The 20952-nt window shown below is 52.4% G+C and overlaps 1 protein-coding gene and 1 long non-coding RNA gene across 2 annotated transcripts in view; one reads left to right on the plus strand and one right to left on the minus strand.

The window, feature by feature from the left end:
- The window catches only part of ACTN4 (actinin alpha 4), a 69710-nt gene that overhangs the window by 26279 nt on the left and 22479 nt on the right, over nt 1-20952 (minus strand). The window lies entirely within an intron of this gene.
- LOC122208843 lies at nt 4163-18483 on the plus strand. The gene is made up of 3 exons (XR_006197355.1): nt 4163-5469; nt 17395-17821; nt 18219-18483. It is a non-coding gene; the product is annotated as an uncharacterized LOC122208843 (long non-coding RNA).

Here is a 20952-nt window from a genome sequence, read left to right on the forward strand (position 1 = left end):
TCCCAGCCGGTGCTGGCTTCCTCGCCTCTCAGGTAGGAGCCCTTGCCGGCACAGAGATGACCTGAGACCGGAAAGCAGATGGAAAAGAAAAGCCTGCTGAAAATGTAACGTTTCCTTCCAGTCAGTCTCCCTTGGAGTTTTGGGTGGCCTGGCAGCAAGCGCCTCCCCTAAAAGGCCGGGAGCACAGAGCCTCTGAGCCCTGCGCAAGCCTCCATTCCTTGGAGGACATTCCACATCCCACCCTTCCAAACCTGAGGGGAGCTTAAGGAGGCTGGAAGGCAAGTGGAGGTAGGCACCCCCCGCCAGAGTTAGACAGCCATATCCGAGGAAGTGTCTGAAACACAGGGCACGCAGACGCTGGGACATGAAAGGATGCATTCGGGTACAGAGGGCCACAAACGGCAACCCAAATCCCAAATCCCAACTCCAGAACACCCAGCACAGGGCGCCAGCCACTCAGGCCCCGCTGGCCGGGCATGTCACCGGACATCAGCCCCCGGGAAGCGCGTCACATCAGTTAAAGGTGGACGCGTCTAGACACCTTCTGGGGGAACCGGCCCAATTAGCCTCCCACGGCAGGGTCTGGGAAAAATGCCACGCTTCTGTTTCTCACAGAACCCCCATAACCCGCACCCCGCCCTGCCGCCTCCATCTGCAGTGGCCAGCATGGATGTGGGCGGAGGGCCAGGAGCGTACGAGCACACGCTCCGTGCCCAGGCGCAGGCAGAGGCCACGTGGGGGGCGAGGGGCTTCCAAGGAGCCTCTGGCGGAGCACCATGTGTTTTGACAACTGTCACCACTCCTGCTCATTCAGACGCAACACTAGGCCCCTCCCAGACAAAGGAGCCACCTAATCAACACGCGTGCAGCAAGGATGGGCGTGAGGTTTCCTTCCAAACCCAAACGGTGGATGTGAAGAGTTCCTCTGCACGGGGGACACAGACCCCATCCTGTGTGGAGCTGTCCCCTCAGTAAGGGTGCCTGTACCCTGCCTGCGCCTCTCCTAAACCGGCACCTGCCGATCCCTCAAGACCAGCCTGAAGCGCAGCTCCTCTGAGACGTCCACACCGACTGGCTCACCCCGGCCCGATTCTGACTCGGATGCTCCCCCCTCTGCACAGGTATCATAGCACCTTTCTCTCGGGCTCTCACAGTTGGGTGTTGTCCTCTGCCTCCGCACATGCCTGAACTCTGGCCACCAAGCGGGTGCTCACACTGAGGAAGCAGGAATGTGCCTTCTCTGCCTCATTCCCCAACCCCCTCTATACAGCTCTGAATTCAGACAAACCAGAGCCAGACTGCTGGTTACACTACTCATATGGAAAGATCATCCGACCTTCCTTAACATCTGCCTCCCCGTCTGTAACGTGGTGGCGAGGACAGCACCCAAGTCACGGTCAGCGTGAGGATTCGCGATGGCGGAGCCCGCAGAGCACATGACGGCCCCGGTCGTCGCTGTGCCTCCCCAGATCTCCTCCTTTCCTGAAATCCTGCCACTGCTTCCAGAGTATCCTCTCCTTCCCCTGTCTGCCCTGGCCACCACGCAGCCCCCGGCGGCTCTCAAAAGCATTCTCTAGTCATTCCGTGTGTTCCTAGAGGTTGCCTGCACGTGTGCAAGCTCCAAGGGGGCAGGACTTCCGTCCCACATCTCACATGCCCTTGTAATGTCTGAGGCACGGCCAGCTGCGGTGCTGGGCAGCGAGACGCGACTCAGCCGTCCTACAAACCAGCGGGCGGCAGCAGGCCGGGCTGGGGCAGGAAGTGGCCAGGAAAGCTGGCCTCTGCCCGTGCGTGTACCTGAAAGATGCCTGCGAGCGGCAAAGCGACCGATCGTATCCCAAGGCTGAGGACGGAAGAGGGCGATTCCCAGAGGGCAAGCTCCCCAGTGCTCCAGTGCTGCTGGGGCCAAGATGTAGGCCCCTGGTCTGCACGCAGGGCCAGAAACGTGTCTAAATGGCAGCCCTCATCACCTCAGCCTGCCTGGGTTATGCCCACGTGCTCTCAAAGGGCACAGGTCTGGGTCTCAATGCCAACTCCCGGACCTACTTACACCTCAGTTTCCTTCTGTCGGATGGACTCACCAGAATCTACCTCCCGTAGCTGCTGCAAGGATTAAGTGGGGGAGAGGCTTTAAAGCACCCGACACGGTACCTGGCATAAAGTTAATGCCAGATGAATTGTCTGCATGCACAGTGGCTGCTCCCCTCTCTGCAAAGGCCCTTACCCCACCTCCATGGTTTGGAGAGGAAATGAAATTGCAGGAAACCTTCGTCCTGTGGAGGCTGGGAACAAAACTCGCCTCGTGGGGTTCAGGCTATCTGTCCTCACAAACGTGTACCCCATCCTTTGCTCATCTTCTCTGGGGAGCACGTAAGAGCTCTGGGGCTTGGGGCTCACACGGACCTGGGTTCAATTCTGGCCTCTGCCGGTGAGGCAACCTGCCCGAAGGGTAGCCCTGGATAAGCAATGAGCCTCACGTTGTCCGATGATGAAGTGGGGACAGTTAACTTCTCTTAAATGAAGATCGAACAACATAATGCAAGTTAATCACTTCAGACTGTGCCTGGCACAGATTCTGTTAGCACTCAGGATTACACGTATGTCCAAAAAAAGACCTATTTTCAAGTCAACGGTCACTATGCCCTGTACTTCTGTGTCCCTAGCTGGAAGCAGGCAGCGTCCTCAGCAGGACACCGAGCAGGTGCTTAGGAAGCGTATCCGCTTGCCTGGCCTGGGCAGCGAGAAGGAAGAACTCTCTCCTGAGCTGGCCACAGACAGAATGGAAACCCCACCGACAGGCCTCCCACCCCTATGCCCCGCGTGGCTATTTTCTCCTTCTGGAAGATGACGGGCACGTGCTGACACTCTAGGCTCACAGACGAGGAGAACAGGCCCTCACAAGGCCATCTTCAGGGAACGAATCAACCCCAGACCACCACTTCTTTACGCAGTGACTGGGCAGCAGGAGCTGGGATCTGAACGGGACATTAAACATTCGGTTGTTCCTAGTTGGCCACAAGAATGACTCTCTACTCGACACTTTCTCTCCCTACCGGTTTAGGCTAAGATGCGTGGGGTAGACAGTGTGGAGGGGTGGTTTCAATAGACAGAGGCCTCGTGTGCCCACCACACCACCCACCGCTGTGCAAAATTCTCAGAGCATTGAGCTACAGAGCCCAACTGCCGACAGGTCCCACTGCTCCGCATGCCCCAGGCCCCCGTGGGGTTGGAATACGTCCATTCCCTTGACAAGCATTTGCTGGGGGTCGACCCCAGGCCAGGTCCTGTGTCGAGGACACAGGAGTGAGCAAAAGTGGACACAGCCTGCACTCTCGTGGAGCACCCAGTCTGAACAGGGAGAGGATGTCAGTAATCAAGCGACCGCTCAGCTACAGAAATAACAGCCGCAGGAAAAGTAATAGTAATGACCGGAGCGGCCACCTCTATAGAGCTCACTACGTGCCAGGCACTGTTCTAGGCACTTTGTCACGTATTAATTTCTCCCAGCTGCATACCTACCTTGTGGGGTAGGAGCCACTACGGGCTCATTTTACAGATGAGGAAACCGAGGGTCGGACAGGTGTTGTGACTTGACCACAGGGAGTCACGCACCTGCAGTTACGGAGCCGGACCTAAAGCCAGGTCCTCTGAGCCCCAGAGGCCCCACTCCAAGGTGTCATGCATTTGCCCTCTTCCCCGCTGCCCCCAGAAAGGGAGCTAAAGAGCATTCAGCATGCAAGCTCCTGATCTAGGTAGGGGCAGACACAGGGTAGTTTCCGAGGTAATTCTCCCACTCTGATAGGACTGAGAATGAGTGAAGACAAAAAATAAGGGAGACTGTGCAGATAACAAGAACAGCATGTGCAAAGGCCCTCCAGGAGGCTGGAGAGAGAAAAAGAGGGAACAAGGTAGAGCCGCTGTGCCATGAGGCTGGTGGGGCCTACCTCACGGGGCCTTCCAAAGGTCACATTGGCTGCTGCTGGCTGAGGACAGAGCTGAAGGGGGCAAGGGTCAATGCGTGAGGACCAGGAAAAAAAGAGAGTAAAAAGCCTCCAAGAGAAACTCGGCAGTGGGAGGAAGACAGAGGAGCCATGCTGGAGATACTAACTGTCGTGACTGAGAAAGACAAGCTCAGCGTTTCTATTTTATTGGGGGGGGGGGGTGTGTCCAGAGCACTACTGGCACCCTATGGGAGGAGGAAAAGACAAAGAGCATCGAGCTCAGCTAGGCTTTATTGTTAAGGCCATTTTCATGGTAAGCACGGACTCAGAACAGTGGCCCTGTCCTCAGGTGCTCAATGAATTTACTTTGATTTCCAACTTGGAACCCCTACTAGACACTGGGCATGGGAAGAAGCGAAACAGATGCAGAATTTACATTCGGGGGGGGGGGGGCATGCTAAAGGTAATTATGCAACCATCGCTAATTACTGCTTCCTACCATTTCTACATAGGGACTCTTTAAAACCTCCAACCTCATGGTCGTGTAAACTATCATCTCCATTTTACAGATGAGGAAACTGAGGCGAGGAGGGGTAAGTGACTTGCCCAAGGTCACAGAGCTCGTCAACAGTTTCAAACAAGGGGCGGCTGCTCATCCACAAGGCCTGAGTGGGACGCTAAGTACGCTTGGCAAAGCAGAGCCAGCAGAGCCAGCAGAGCAGAGTTAGGATGGCCCCAGCCCCACCTCAGCCCCCAAGCTGGAGGGGAGCTCACAGAGTGAGGCGGGCAGGCAGAGCTATGCCTCCAAAAGCTCCCCTACTTCTTCAAGGGTGGCCTGGACCCACTGTGAGGCAGCAAAAACAAAGCCAGTGGTGGCCCTGTTGCTCCCAGCCTGTCCTTGCCATTGTGAGAAGGGAGCCTGCGCCCAGCCCTTGGCCTATCTGGGGAGGAAGGAAGGATGTGGACTTGTCTGTCTTTGAGAACACACGTGAAAAAAAAAAACCACAGAGAAGAGGCTTTAGAACTTGCCTCTGCACACTGGCAGCCTGTTCAAGATTCTTCTCTGGTTGCTAAAATAGCACAGGGTGTGAGTGGGGGAGAGGGAGGGCCGGCAGAAGAGAAAGAGGAGCTTGTTGGCTCCTTTGGGACCCAGTCACCACTCCCAGTGCGGTGGTGCACCGGGGACGGCAAGCTTCAGAGGGGCCCCTGGGCGGTTTCTGCTTTGTCACTCTGTATGTGGGGGGAGGGAGAGGAGGCCATCACTGGTCATAAAGTCCTTCCTGTGTCACAAGGACCCCTCCCAGTGGCCAGGATGTGGGGCGGCTGGGTGAATGAATGATGGATATTGTTCTGGAGGTGACCTAAGCAGCCGGGAATGTGGCAGCAGGGGGCTTTAATGAGCCATTCATCAATGACTCCTTCCTCCAACCCAAAGAGGTAAACCCTGTCTACTCTGGGGCAGTACTGAATCCGAAGCAAACATCTTAAGACAGAGCAACCAAGTGGCATTCCAGTGGGGACAGTGATGGTGAGTGCGAGAGGAAAGGGTCCTGGTGGGATGAGGCCGCCCAGCTGAAAAAACTTTCCTTCCCTCTTCTTCTCAACGACTTCCTATTACAAAACACGGTCCCTGTTACAAAACACGGTCATAGTACTGAAGGGGGTGGTGTGGAGGGACGTGTCTGTTGGGAGCTGGGATTCCACTGAACCCAGAATAAAGGGAGTCTCTTGCAAAGTCAGTCTGGGTCTGGAAGCAGGCTCAGCCCAGTCCCTTGGCGGGGGGCGAGCATGCTGGCTTCAAGGATCGGCCCCGGCAAAGAGGGCTCCTGGACCAGGGTCGAAGGCTGCACTATTTCTACTCACGCGGCAGATGCTCACATGTGGATTCCATTGACTCCACGCTTCACACGATTTTAGGAAAAACTCTTTGCTGCCTCACACCGCACCCCCCGCCTTCCACCGTGTACGCTGCCCACCCCCTTCGCGGGACAGCCCGGGCCGACAGCCTGACCCACGAGGCCCAGGACTGACTGCAATTGGTCACGGCAAACTCCCCCAGGGTACACGGAGGCAAGACAGGGCTCCCTACGGTGCCGGGAGTTTTCAGACCCCGTCTCTGCAATACCGTGTCGGGTTTGCCGCTCCGCTGGGGCATCAGCTGCCTTGAGGGGGAGGGCGCCGTCCCACTTCCTGAACTCCCACCTTGCCTGCTGTGGCCTCTGATGCTGCCCATGGTTCCTGCTTCCACGGGTCCTCAGGAAGGGTGTCTGGGGCTTGGACACAAGGGAGGGACGGCTATTTATTCCTAGGACAGGCATCCAGCCTTCTTATCGCCCATCTGCCTGGCCACTGCCAGGCTTCAGACAAGGCCTAGCCCCAGCGGGGCATCTTTTCAGTTCCTGAAAGCAGAAACTGCTCCCACCATAAAGGCCCTTTCAGGGCCCGACAGCTCAGCCGAAGGGAATCTGGGTTGCCAGTGGCTCAGGCAAAAAGGCGATCACCCTGGCAACATCCACACGGACCGTCCAGGGAGCGAGGGGCTCTGTGAGCCTCTGGACGGTTCTGAGATCGTATGTGTGAGTACTATTTTTGAAGACCCACTGCCTTTACCAGATCTGAAGGGGACAGAAACCAGGGAGCAGGCTGAGAACAGATATCGGACTGGTCATGATAACGTGGCCACAACGTAGATGGATGCAGCCCCGCCAGCACGGAAAACTGAGGCTGGTGGTTTCGCAGCACGGGGGACACAGTGAGCTGCCCGCCCAGGACTCAATCCATAGCCAGCCAGGGACAGAGCAGGCATGCTGTGTGTGCCTGCCCCATGACGACATCACCTAATTCGAAAGCAATTACAGGGAAATATGGAATGTTGCTTATGTCCTGGCCCGACGCTGCCTTATTCGGACTTTTCTCAGCATACACAAAAAAGCTCTGACTTCCCAGTCGGAGGAGAGGTATAAATACCGCAGAGTGGAGTAGTGAGCATTCCAAAGGTCCTGCGTGTCCATCCAGAAACCAGCTTTCCCCCACACCCCCTCCCCGGCAGCCAACGTTCCTGCCTCGGCCAGTCACCCTGTAAAGCACCAGAAAGCGAGCACGCTGTCGCTCCAACGGACTGACTTGCGTGTAGTTCCTACCTCGCGATAAGCGCTCGTCGAAAACTTTCCTGTAGGTCTTTACAGGGCCGGTTATTTCTCATCACTCAGGACTTCCCTCAGATGACATCACCCCAGGTCTTCCTTGCCCTTGACATCTGCACCATGCAATCACTTTACTCCGGTAGGTCATATTCATTGTACTTATTACTCTCAGAAATTATGTCCTTTGTCCAGAACCAGTCTTCCTCCCAAGCCTACCAGAATCTCTATGAGAGCCGAGTCCTGTTTGCCGCAGGACCCCACTGCCTTGCACAGTTGGTCCTTAGTAAATCCTACAATGAATGGAATGTGTTTGGGGCCTCTCACGTCTAGTCATTTATGACTTCATGGTTTCTAATCCCATTTTGTACTGGTGAGAGTCCCAAGATTTAGGGCTAAAACTGCTTGCTTTCAAAAGTTCACAAAAATAAATCCTGGGGCTACAGATATTCCACACGCAAGCCACGGAAGATGCTGCTCGCGGCTTGCCACTCCAACAGAAGGACAGGAGCGAGCCCTCAGGAGCCTCATTCACTCAGGCATCAAGGCCACTGGACTTGCAGAGACCCTGGCTCAAGGGAGGGACCTAGGCGGTGGGTAGCAGTGGGCAGGCTACGAGGCAGGCTGAGGAGAGGACAGAGTGGCACAGTGCTCCAGAGCAAGGGCTCTCGAATCTCGAATCTCAAACATGGGTTCAAATCCTCGCCTCGCCACGCCACTTACTGTGCGAGGCCTTAGAAAACAGAGGTCATCTCCCTCAGCTTCAGTTCCCTCCTTTGTAAAATGAAGGTAATAGGCACGGTGTGAGCATTCAATAGGGCAATACGCACAGGCTGCGGAGAGTAAGTGATCAGTAGATGTTCCATTCGTTACTGTGTAGTTCCTGTTCCAAAGGGGCGAAGCCACACACCCCCAGTATTGCTGGCTACACTCTGGCGGCTGACACAAAGTGGTCTTCCCCCAAACCTCCCTTCCCTTAGCCTGGCCACGCGACTACCAAACCAAAGGAATATAATGATCAGACCTGGTTTTTCACACTTCCCGAGATCCTTGAAGTCCAGAGGTCCTCGACCCTGGCTGTACCTTAGAATTACCTGTGAGCTCTTCTGGTTTTTGTTATTTTCTCTCTCTCTCTCAGTTTTTAAGACAATGAATATTGTTTTCAGCCACCAGGCTTTGAGGCAATTTGCTACCCAGCAGTAGATAACTAACGCAATATGGAAGCAGAGTTGCTGTATCATAGGTATGCGTGTATTCTTTTTAATCAAGTGCACAGTTTGGAGAGCCAATTTTTTAAAACTGAGTTGTAATTCACATACCATAAAACCCACCCTTTTAAAGTATAAAAATCAGTGAGCTTTAATTTATTCATGAGGCTGTACAATTATCACCACTATCTAATCCCAGACCATTTTTATCACCCCAAAACTGTGAGCACTCCCTATTTCCCCTTCCCCGCTAGCTCCTGGCAACTGCTAATCTACTTTCTGTCTCTATGCATTTGCCTTTTATGAACATTTCATATAAATGGAATTATACAGTATGTAACCTTTGTGTCTGGCTTCTTTCATTGTGCTTTCCAGGTTAACCCACGTTGTAGCCTGTATCAGTGAGTGTTTCATCACTTCTTGTCTGAGTAACACTCTATTTTATGGATGTCTCATATTTTGTTTATCCATTCATTCTCAAGTTGATGGACACTTGGGTCATTCCTACTTATGCTATTATGAATAATGCTGCTACGAACATTCATGTGTAAGCTTTTGCACCAACGTGTTTCCAATTCCCCTGGGTATATACCTAGGTGTCTAACTGCTGGATCATATGGCAACTCTACGTTCAATCGTTTGAGGAACTACCAAGCTGTTTTCCAAAGAGGCTTCATCATTTTACATTCCCATCAGCAACATATGAGCATTCCAATTTCTCCACATCCTTGCCAACACTTGTTATTATCTGACTTTTTGATTATAGTCTTCCCAGTGGGTGTGAGGTGGTGTCTCATTTGCATTTCCCTAATAATTAATGATGTTGAGCATCTGATTAACCTCTTTGGAAAATGTGTCTTCTAGTCCATTTTTTAACTGGTTGTCTTTTCATTGATATGTTGCAGGCATTCTTTATATATTCTGGACACTAGACTCTTATCAGATATATGATTTGTAAATATTCTCTCCCATCCTGAAGATTATCTTTTTACTTTTACTTTCTGAGTGTCCTTTGAAGCAAAAGTTTTTAATTTTCACTAAGTCTAATATAACTATTTTTCTTTGGTTGCTTGTGTTTTTGGTGTCCTATCTAATAAACATTGCCTAATCCAAGATCACACAGATTTTTTAAAATTATTATTATTATTATTATTATTATTATTATTATTTTTGATAGAGCACACGCATGTATGTGCAAGCAGGGGAAGGACAGAGGGAGAGAATCTTAAGCGGGCTCTATACTCAGCACGGAGCCTGATGCAGGACTCAATCTCACAACTGTAAGATCATGACCTGAGCCAAAATCAAGAGTTGGACACTTAACCGACTGAGCCACCCAAGTGCCCCCACGGTCACAAAGATTTATGCTTACGTTTTCTTCTAAGTTTTATGGTTTTAGTTCTTATATTTAGATATTTGATCCAGTTGGAGTTATTTTGTATATGGTGTGAGGCAGGGGTCCAACTCCATTACTTGCGTGTGGATATCCAGTTGTCTTGGCACTATTTATTGAAAAGACTACTCTTTCCCCATTGAATATGTCTTTTACTCTTGCTGGAAATCAATTGACAATAAATATATGGACCTCAGAGTTTCATAATAATGCCAAAACTTCACCCCAGGCCTAACGAAGGACCTGGAGGTGGGTCTTGAGCAACAGAATTCAGGAAGCTTACCAAGTGAGCCTAAAACGTTGCCAGGGTTGAGAACCACCACTCTAATTTATTAAACTCTCGCATTCTCTAAGTGAGGAAGGAATACGAGGCCCAGTTAGAACTACGCAGCCCTTGGATTTGTTAGACTGAACTGGACCTTGGAGCTAAAAGAAATCTCAGAGAAGCAGGGGGTAGGCATCCCAGGGTAGGGAGGTGCCCTATTCTCAAACAGACCTTTTCAGGAGCTATCCCACCAACCAACCAACCAACCCAAAGCTACTCAGATTACACTGCAAAATACTGGGTCCTCCCCACAGGGGAAGAGCCTGCCCTCCCCACAGAGAGTACACAGGGAGATAAGGGTCTGAACTAAAGGCAGGTGGGGGCCACGGGGTGGAGGTGGAAGGCGGCACTCAGCTCTCAAAAGAAAGCTTTTTAACAGGAAGAAGAGATGGGTGAGGCCTACCTGAAATAGCTACCTTTAAAAGAGAAAGAAAACTTCCACCTCCCAAAAGACAGTTTTTAAATTAGGGCAGCAGCAGACTGGGGACATGCCCTCCACCTCCTCTGGCCCAGTGTGGCATTTTGCTGTGAAACGATCAGGCACAGGGGCTCTTCACCTGGAGAACAGGGAGTCTGAGCTACAAAAACCCCATTTACTTTCAATGGCTTACAGTTGAGCTCAGGTTTCGGGGTAGGAAGGGAGATTAAAGATCGTCTGGTTTAAACTTTGATCCTTCAAAAAGATAGCCAAGTGAGCCAATTCTGGCCCCGAGACTGTGTGTCTTGGAATCCGAACAGGTGCCTAAGAAAACCAGTCTTTAGAATCAACATTTTATCATGGACAAATCCACCTATGAACTTGCTTATCTAGATAACAGGCATTTGGCACGTGGGGAGAAAAGGTCAGAGGGGGCACTGAGGGGACGCAAGTGTCATTCAGGCAAGTGCTTCTGTCCTGAGCCGAGGCCCACCCCAGTGACTCCCCAACAGAACTGAGAAGTGAGAAGAGTGTGCAGGCAGGGGCATATGGGCAAACACCACCATTTCTCCCTCTGTTCACCTTCTAGCAAGACAGCCTGCTTCCTGCTGGAACTTACATGATCCACAAACTGGGCCTTGGTAGCGGAAGGGCAATCATGCTGGGCCTACAAGTGATTTCTAACAGTGGTGCAGGTTTCGCTTTTGACCACGAAACTCCCTGGTGATCCTTTTTCCTTTTTCTTGGAATGTTCTTGGAACATTCTGACTTAATGGTCCACCGATCAGGTCCGAAACCTCCTCCAGTGAAGGCAGGGAGGGGTGTCTGGAGTGAGTGACATGGCTAGGGCAGAACTGGATTGGTCCGAAAATCTGTGCTCTTGACACAGTGGGGGAAACCGGAGCTTGGGGCGGCGCTCACGGACATGCACTTGTTTCATGGGCGCTCTGACCCACTGGCTTCCCGCTCTCAGGCCTGGGAGTAAGATGATCCCTTTGAGAAGCAGGCCGCGAGAATATAGGGCATTTATCTGCGTGATCAATTCCTCTCATCTCTGAGTGGACCAGCCCTGGCAGGCGGCCCATGGAGGTGCTGGGTACTCGTCAGCCTGCCCACCCTCTCCTGAGGCTCAGTGCAACTCCTCTTTGGGGCTGGCACTGAACATGGGCTCAGTGAGTACTGGCTGAGAGAGTGAATGAATCCATCGTCAATCTGGGAGGTGCCTCAGACCAGAAATTCCTGGCTTAGATTTTGGAGTTTGCCAAGAGGTAATTGGTGGCGTTCAGAGTTATCCACTCTAGACCTTAGCCTCATGTGAGCAGGCTCTAGCTCTACTTCCTGGCCCTGTGACGGTGGGGGATGGGGGGCACGATTTCTGTGGGTTAAGAAATCATTCTCGATTTGGGGGGCCTCTTTTTTCCTTTACCATATTCACTCCATCTTAGTCCCCCTGAATATACAAGACAGACAATATCAACCAATGTCTCAGGAGGATTTTTTTTTAAAAAAAAGAAAAACGAAAAGAAGGTTCTATAGCCAAAGGGTAATTACAGGACTGGGAGGAACCAGTAAAGAGAGACTGAAACCTCTGACTCATAATTGCTCCATTAAAAATGGTGAAACCGTTTACCCTGGCACAGTGACAGGGCTAGACTCTCACTCTGGCTCGCCCCACCTACAGGCCTTCCTGGGGCTGGCACTGAGGCCCCGCCAAACCGCAGTAAGGGGCGACTGTCTCCAGGAGCAGTGTGATGTCAGAGGACAGAGAGGTCCCTGCCACTCTCAGGGGCAGATCTGACTCCCGGCCCCATCACAACAGGAGTGCCTTTGTGTGCACGTGTGCGTTGGGAAGAGGGGAGGTAATGGAGCACCACTGTGAAGATGTGGGTTCGGCTTTCCAGGGAGGACTCAGCCTACCAGCTCCACCTGCCCCATCAGTGCTGCTCAGGAGCCGAACATTCGACGAAGACAGCAAGAGGTGTTTTTATGACTGGGTCGGGTATAAGGCCCACCCTAATCTAACTGTACAAGTGACTCACATTTATTGAACACTTACTGCTTACCAGAATTTGTTCTCAGTGCTCGACATTTCACAGATAAGGCTAAAAGCTGAAGCAATCTGCCACAGTCACACAGCTGGGAGGCGTCAGGGTCAGGATCCACACGTCTCCTAACCAACCTCAAGTCTGGCTGAGCCTGCTTTCTGTTTCTGGTTGTTGCCGTGTCGGGCCCCACGTGAGATACCTCACATATTTTCTCTCATCCGATCCACTCTAACGAAGACACAAAACCAAATGCAGTCCCGGAGGCCCTTGGCCAATGCCATCCTCCGCCAGCACCAGAGGCCCAGCGCTGGGCCGCAGGGTGAGTCATGGGAGAGGGAGGGCTAGTCAGGTGACCCAACGAGAATCAGAGCTATGCTGAGGTGGCCTGGTTACCTTGACATTCCTGTGATTCTGCCAAGGTAAAAAGTAACCCGAGGAGTTTGCCTTATATGGGCACAATGACAGATTTCGACACAATGTGTTAACTGACCCTGCATCAAATCCCGGATTGCAAAGGAGAGGCCTGATAAAGCTCTGAAAGTATAGGAAATAACAATTTATGACAGGCTATCACTGGTGACTCATAAAACAAAGGTGCAGCCCAACTGCCATTGTGTGCCTTTTAGAGAAGTGGGGGGAGGTAGGTGGCTCCCAGGCCAAGTGGCTCTATCACTCTCCTCACACGTGGCAGGAGAGGCCTGGGTTAGACCCCTCCCTCTGTTCACAGGGCCTGGTTCAAGGCAGGGCCTGGAGGAAATCAATTTCAGGCTGGAGCAGAACAGCCAGTCCTCTATGGGTTCAGAGAGCCCCAACCACCTGCTTTCTCCCAGGGGAGTCCAAAAAGGAGAGACGGGAGCTGCGCTGCCAGGCACAGGCTTTCCGCCCAGCAGGGAACAAGATGGTCAGGTCTCAGTGCCTTGACACTGTGTGAGAACCAAAGAAGGTAGCTGGGCCTCCCAGGATTCTAGAGTCATCCCAGCTTGGGTCCAAAATGCTGGCATCAAACACCCTTCCCAGGCAGCCCCCGGCCCCACAGAAGGAGGAGACACTTCTCTGAGCCCTTCCCAAACTCTCAAGCATTTATTCTAATCTTAAAATGTATTCGGTGTTGGGGCACCTGGGAGGCTCAGTTGGTTAAGTGTCTGACTTCAGCTCAGGTCGTGATCTCAAGGTTCATGAGTTCGAGCCCATGTCAGATCCCTGTCCCCCTCTCTCTGCCCTTCCCCCCCCCCACTCTCTCTTGCATGTTCTCTCTCTCAAAAAAAAAAAATGTATCGGGTGTCTACACATGCCACCTACTATTCTGAGCACTGAGATTAAAACGGACAAACTTCCCAGCCCTCACGAAGTTTCTGCTCTAGTGGAGGAGGTAAGAAACAGAAAAGAAGATATTGGACTGTGGTGGTGCAATTAAACAGGGCAATGTGGCAAGAGCAACTGGAGGAGGGGGCAGCTGAGGCGAAAATCAAGTTCAGCCAATCAAGGAAGACCTCTCTGTGGAGGTGACTAATGAGCCCAAACAAACAAGAGCCAACTGACTGAGTAGGAGCATGGCTGGAACAGAGGGAGGACAAGCAGAAGGGGCTGGTTCACAGGGTGTCTTACAGGCCATGGGGGCGGAGGCGGGGTGGGGAGGTCTGGTCTCATTCTAAGACCAACAGGAAGTCTCTGGAGGATCTCACAGGGGGAGCGCCATGACCTGACTTATGGTGCAGGAAGACCCCCCTGGTGGCCGTGTGGATGGCAGGGTTACAGCAGTGAAGATGGAGAGGACCCCGAAGGCAGAACCACTATCACGTGCTGCCCTCTGTCAAAACCTTGCTCTCTACACGACCAGGAAGCCAGGGCTACGAGGTGACCATCACCCGCGCACCACCCTTGGCTACCTTCTTTAGAAACACAGAGGCCTGAGGGCGAACCACGATGGGCTTCACAAAGGGACACTCCATGGCCAACAAGAGCGGAGAATTGAAAGTCATACCAAGAGGCGATTTTCAAACAGCATCCCCCAAAGAGCTCTGCCTTCAGGGGTGCCGGGGGTGAGGGCAGGTGCCCCCTCCTCAAATTTAACCTCAGCAGCTCCTTTTATCTATTTTATAATATGGCAGAGACATGTGAGATTCAACTTGAAAAACAGTTGTGCTGCTGAAAAATGTCATTGCCTTAAATCTTAAATCCTCCGTGCAAAATCTATTCCAAATGGTTGCGGCCCTTCCACGGTAGTCCCTACATCCCACCGGATCAAGTGGAAGACCCGGCTCTGTCCGTGGGGCTCCGGAAGGGGAAAGAGGAGTTCTGGCACCGCTGGCGTGAAAGCCCTTCCCACCCCTCCCCTGCTAAAGCCTTTGATCCTCTCTGCTCCGTGGGTGGCAGGCGGCTGGAGGAAGGCACACACCACATGTGCTGCCATTCCTGACGGTGGAGGCCTGCTCCCTTCTGGAAGGTGGAGCGACAAACAAAGGGAAGATAAGAAGGCCTGTATCCCAAAGTTCGCCCAGGGTCTGGCCTGGTGCCCACAGATGGAACCTGATGGGGAGAACCACAGAAAGGCAGCCCGAATTCACAGCAGGGTTGCCAAGGTAGGCGGCCATTCTCTCCGGTGGGAGCAAACCCTTGCCATGAGTTCTAACTTCCATAGCACCCTCTCCTCTGGGACAAGAAAACAAAAAAGAAAGAGCTACAGGCGGAGACCATGGAAAATACTGTTTATTTTTACTAAACATCTACTAAGGTGACACTGGCCTTCAGGTAGCTTTCCCACTTCCTGGGGGAGCAGAGATTCAGGTAAAGAGAATCACAGCCAAGGGTCTGGGGAGACCTGCAGAACCTGACAGTTCCACCCTGGAGGTGTGCACAGTCCTGCTGGAGAGGGCCACTGGAAAGCCAGTCGCTGCAGGGCGGGCGGTATGGTCCGAGGACAGCGGAGGGCAGGTGACACCTGATCTGGGCTGTGAAAGAGGAGCACTATTCTGATAGGGTGATGACCTGGGAAGAAGGTCGGTCCACGTAGTGGGAACATCAAGAGCGAAAAACACAAACATGCAGATGTTTGGGGACCCCTCAGAAGTGGCAAGGGATGGTGTCAGTTGGGGTCAGAAGGTAGACAGAGGCTGAAGAACTCAGAAGTTGCTCTCTGGCCAGTGGGGGCAGGCTTCTCAGTGACCCGATTAGATGTGAGTCTCAGAAAGATAATGTTCACGGCACTAACAAGATGAACCAGGGGCCTGGAGTGAGGCCAGCTGGGAGGCCGCGGCAGGAGGCCTGGGCAAGGACGGTACCACAGGGATGATGCTGGGAGCGGATGTCAGAGCACTTCCTGGGTAACAGGCGTGGAGCAAAGGGCACACCAGTGTTAACTCACTGAAGTCCGACCACAGCCCGTGGAGGCAGGCACTATCCTCACAGAGCAGTTAAGGCACTTCCCCGAAGTCACACAGCTCAAGACAGCGAATCGTGGCACGGCAAGTCATGCCAAGCCTGACTACAATCTGCACTTTTAAGTGTGTGGTCTTGAGTCAGGACAGCAGCGGTGGCAAAGGAAAGGAGGAAGCTTAGGATTCAGAGAAAGAAATCAGTAAAACCTGGCTGCTGCTACAGCGTGAGAAGTCAAAAGATGATTCCCAGGCTTCTGACCTGGATGACCTACGGACGGGGCAATGTCAAAGCCAGGTACGAAAGACCGGAGGCAGGCTCTGGAGAACAAGTTTGGTTTGGGATATGCCACAGGCATTCACTCACTCGGTCACCCATTCAAACATCTCCTGAGCTTCTCCCGTGGTTGGGCGCGGTGCTGGTGCGGGGCGTTCAGGGAGGAGATAGACCAGGTTCTCCCACAAAGGACGTCAGAGTCCAACAGGGGACAGTGATGTGTGAGCAAATAATTGCATGGGAGACTAGGTGTGTCGGGACTAGAGACACGGGAGTCATGCACTGAGAGGTGAGACCAGACGCCAGGGAGGAGGGTGGATAAAATCCTCCGGGGGAAAAAGGACACTGTGAAATGCCCACATTTAAGAAGCAGGGAAAGGGAAAGGAGCCAGAGATAGGGGAGGGAAGGAAGAGTCGGAAAAGTAGAAAGAAGGTGATGTCAAGAAAGGCAAAGGGGAGGAGTTTCTGGGTTTTGCCTTAAGACATGGTCAGAAGCATCAAGTGTAACGGCGTGGTTATATAAAACACATATACCCATATCAGACCAACACACTGGAGCATTTATGAGTGATGTCTGGAGTGGCCTTTAAAATAATCTGAAGTGGGGAATGTGCTGGGAGATGATGAAAACAAGTTTGGCAAAATGTTGACAACTGCTGCTGTGCTGGGTGATGGGTACCTACGATTCTCCCTACTTCTACACGTGTTCATGTGGGCGCGTGTGAGGGTTTTGACAAGATCACGCACTGCACAGAGATTGAGAAAGGAGGGCAGGCGCCACCACCTGAATCCCCAGCGCCTAACACAATGCCAGGCACACGGGAAGGGACAAACCCGTCCTGACCAGGCAGTGCCGCACACACCCCTCGGGGGTGGAAGCCAGCCAGTCTCTAGAGATGGCGGAGAGCAGACTCCAGGAGCTGTGCGGGCTGAGAAGTATACGGGAAGTGAGGAGCAAAGGCTTACAGATTTTTTAGATGCCCCAAGGCCAACATCCAAGGACATTTCTTTTTCCCAGGACAGAACCTCCCTTGTGGGCCATCCGGCACCATTCTGTTTTCCTACAAAGACGCAGACTCCACTGCTCCAAGGTAGAAGCTGAACTTGCCCTCCCCTCCGGCTTCAGTTTCCCACTGAGTTCCCTGGGCGCCCCTCCTCTCATTACCCAGTAAAGGCCGCTGGGGCAAAGAGGCCCTTTTCAAAGGGGTATCAGACCACACCTCACTATCGTCAAATGAACAAGCAATCTCTTTCTTGCCTTTCTCCTCTCCTGCAGAACAAAGTTGCATTTAAAAGGAAAAACAGTCTCAGGTTTTGTGTCCGGAACAGAGAGAAGGTCCCAGGGGCGCAGACTCGGGAACACAGAGTGGCCGATTCCCCAGGATGGCTCTCACCAACAGTGACGAGGTGTGGAGGGACGAGGCAGACAAAGCTCAAGGCCAAGCCTGACAGCAGACACAGGGTGGCCTGTCGTTCTGGGTCCCATGGCCTGGAGAGTCACGGGCAGCTATCGAATTCTGCTCAACCACATCGTGTAGCCTATCTTTCTCTAGATTTTCCGCGGTACGGACTTCTCTGCCAATGCTCCAGAAATAACGATGACCACCAAACATAGCCCGGACCGCGCTTCCTTTCCTGGTATTGCACATCTGTCTCCAGGCTCAGCTCAGGACACGGACACAAGTGGGCTACCTCAGAACACGGTACAATAGTGAGCTGGGTTTCAGGAAGGTGGCTAGTCTGCTAAACCACAGGGCTATGTTTTGATGTTTTTAGCTATCCCTAGAAACAAAACACTTCACTGTCTCTTACTATATAAGTTAATTTGACTTACAGGTAGCAATTTCTGTCTAAAAAGAAAAAGTTTAAAAAAAGAAAAAAAGACAGGTCTCCCTGCATTTAGCCACCCGTACCATTTTGAGAGCAGGGGCCTTCTTGTCACGATCACCGTTGTGTCCCTGCTGCCTAGACCCGTGCCTGGCACACAATGTGTGGACATCTAGCTTGTTAAATATTTGCACAGAATAGGATTCTGTTCTAACGATGATTTCCCCCCTTTCCCCACTCAAAAAGCATCCTATTTGTGCTTCATCACTACAGGCATTGATGCTCAACTCCGTGAGGACAGCTGGCTACTGTGGCTGGAAGTGACCCAGGGGAGGACTTCTTAGGACCTTCCAGAGCACACAGCTTACAACAGGGCCAGCTTTTAGATGGGATTCAACTGGCCTGCAGAGACGGCCTGGTCTTGGGGAGTGACAGTACCCTCCTTCTCAGAGGATGGCTTGTGGGCAATCAATCTCTACCCCTAACACCAAGCAGAGGCACTGTCTCACAAGAGACATTAAAACAAGTGATGGGTGGAGAGGTGGCTGATGGGCTGGCTATCTGTCTGTTCATTCAATAGATATTTATTTACTGAGCACCTGTATCTGGCAGACCCTGTCCCATGATACAGCAGTGGACAAAACAGATCCAGCCTCTGTTCTCAAGGCCCTCACAGTCTCACGGTGAGCAGAGAGAGCAAAGGTTGGTTCAACCTAGAAGGATAAGTAGAGGTAACAGACATGCCCCTAAGAGAGGGACCGAACCTTAGGCTGGAGGGGTCAGGTACGACTTCCCAACAAAGAGGAGTATAAACTTAGATCTAAAGAATGAAAAAAAGGGGCGCCTGGGTGCTCGGTTGGTTAAGCGTCCCGACTTGATATGGGCTCAGGTCATGATCTCATGGTTTGGTTCCTGAGTTCAGGTCCTGTGTCTGGCTCTACACTGACAGTGGTGAGCCTGCTTGGGATTTTCTCTCTCTCTCTCTTTCTCTCTCTCTCTCTCTGCCTCTCCCCTGAACGTGTGTGCTCTCTTTCTCTCAAAATAAACATTAAAAAAAAAGAATGAGAAAAAAAGAATGAGCAAGAGCTGGGATTATTGGGGATGTGGAGAGGGAAGGCAGGAAAGTGGGAAAGAGTATGGAGTAGAGGCAGCTGGTGTGCCTGGAGCATAGTGGTCGGACGGGAAGGGGAGAGGAGGTCCTACAGGGCCGAGGGGACTTCCAGATTTGGTCCCAAGGGCAAGGGATACCGATCGAGATTTCAAGCAGGATGTTATCTGGCTCCCAAGTAGAGAGTGGACAGGAGGGCCCGGGGTTGTTACTCAAACTGCATCATCAGCACCTGGCCACGCTGGCACCCAGACGCTGGAGCACCTGGTTCTGCCCTGGCAAAGGGACAGTGAGGCTGCTTCAGGAGAGCCAGGAGGACCTCAGGGCTTCCTGAGATGAAAAGCTGCAGCTTGCGCCTTTGGGGCCTTTCTGGGCCTGTCTGCAGTGTAGAGCACAAGGGCTGGCTGCCTGTTTACCTTCCACATCCGGCCACAGACGTCCTGCCAGAGGGGGGGTTGGGGGGGGGCTTCCCAGAGGGAAAGACACATGCGGTGCTCAGCAGGGACACAGAATACCTCACTAGCTTCCCCCTCAGAGGCCCTGAGGGGCCCACCGGCCTCTCTCAGCGAGGTCTGCAGCCCACTCGCAGGCCACTGCCGTACAAGGCGCACGTTCTCCCCCGGCTTGGCTTTCTCAGCCAGCAATACGGAGTCTGCCCCTAAGCCACAGGGGCTCCATCCACCGCCCTGCGTCTGACATAATCAGGATGAGTAATAGATTGCTGCCTCTTTCTAGGAAACTCACTTCCAGGACCCCTTCAATGCTTAATGCAGACATACCTAGCAGCTGAACTTGCTAGAACTCAAGGCCAATCTTCAAAGAGCAGCTGGCTTCAAATTTACACCTAAGACAGCACTCTTCCTTTAGATCTTTGGCTGCAGTTTCCTAGTTGAAAAATAGTCCCTGACCCCACCCTACTCTTATTGGGACTCTACATCCCACAGGATGAAACCTCAGAAAGACTCCATCCCAACCTCCACCCTAGTAGACAGACTAGTAATTAAAACAGCCATCACATACTGATCTCTACAACATGCCAGACAAGCCCCACACCATCACCTCGCTGGATCCTGACAAGCCTTAGGAAGATACATCACTGGCCCCATTTTGTAGGTGAGGAAATCGAGGCTTCCTTGCCCAAGGTGCCTCGGGCAGTAAGCACAGGGCCAGGATCAGCATTAGAGCCTCTCTGGCTTCACGGCCTATGTTCGTGCCTACAGCCTCCGAGGCCAGAGAGAGCCTGAGAACACGGCAGGTCCAACTTCGGCCTCCGCTTGGCCCCGCAGTGCACCGCAGGAGCCCCTGTGTCCAGGCCCTGCTCTTGCTCTGCTACAAGGCCTCCTAGCTGGGTGATGAAGAGTTGGGTCCACCTAGCTGACCTTTCATCAGAAAACCCCATGGTGGCAGCTGAAACCTCTGCCCAGCACCTCACGAGCCACAGTGCACACGACGGCAAAATGGGAGCTGAGCCCTAGTTAGCCGGGGGCCTCTACTGTCAGCCATAAGGAACATGGCTTAAGATGTTCACAAAAATCCTTCCTCTTGAGACATATTTCTAGGCTTATTAAATAAGCGACAAAGTCGAGGAAGCAACAACCAAGCCAGGTTAGCTGTACTCTCACCATATGCTTTTCAGACCAGAATTAATTCTTTGGCTGGTTTTAGGCCTTCAATCTCAAAAATATCTAGTTTGTGCTTGTCTGCAAAGGAATGTAGCTGGGCACCTCCCACCAGCAACACAGAGAACAACTCCTACTGCCATCACCTAGTCTGGCCAGAGAGTCAACTCTCCAGCACCACACCACTGTTTAGACAGGCTCCCCTGGATGTGCTGCTCAGTCAAATGCTTGTATCCAATCTAAGACACAGAAGTGAAGGTGAAATGCCCGTGGACTGGCA

The sequence above is a fragment of the Panthera leo genome, chromosome E2 (assembly GCF_018350215.1).
Source record: "Panthera leo isolate Ple1 chromosome E2, P.leo_Ple1_pat1.1, whole genome shotgun sequence".
NCBI classification, from domain to species: Eukaryota; Metazoa; Chordata; class Mammalia; order Carnivora; family Felidae; genus Panthera; species Panthera leo.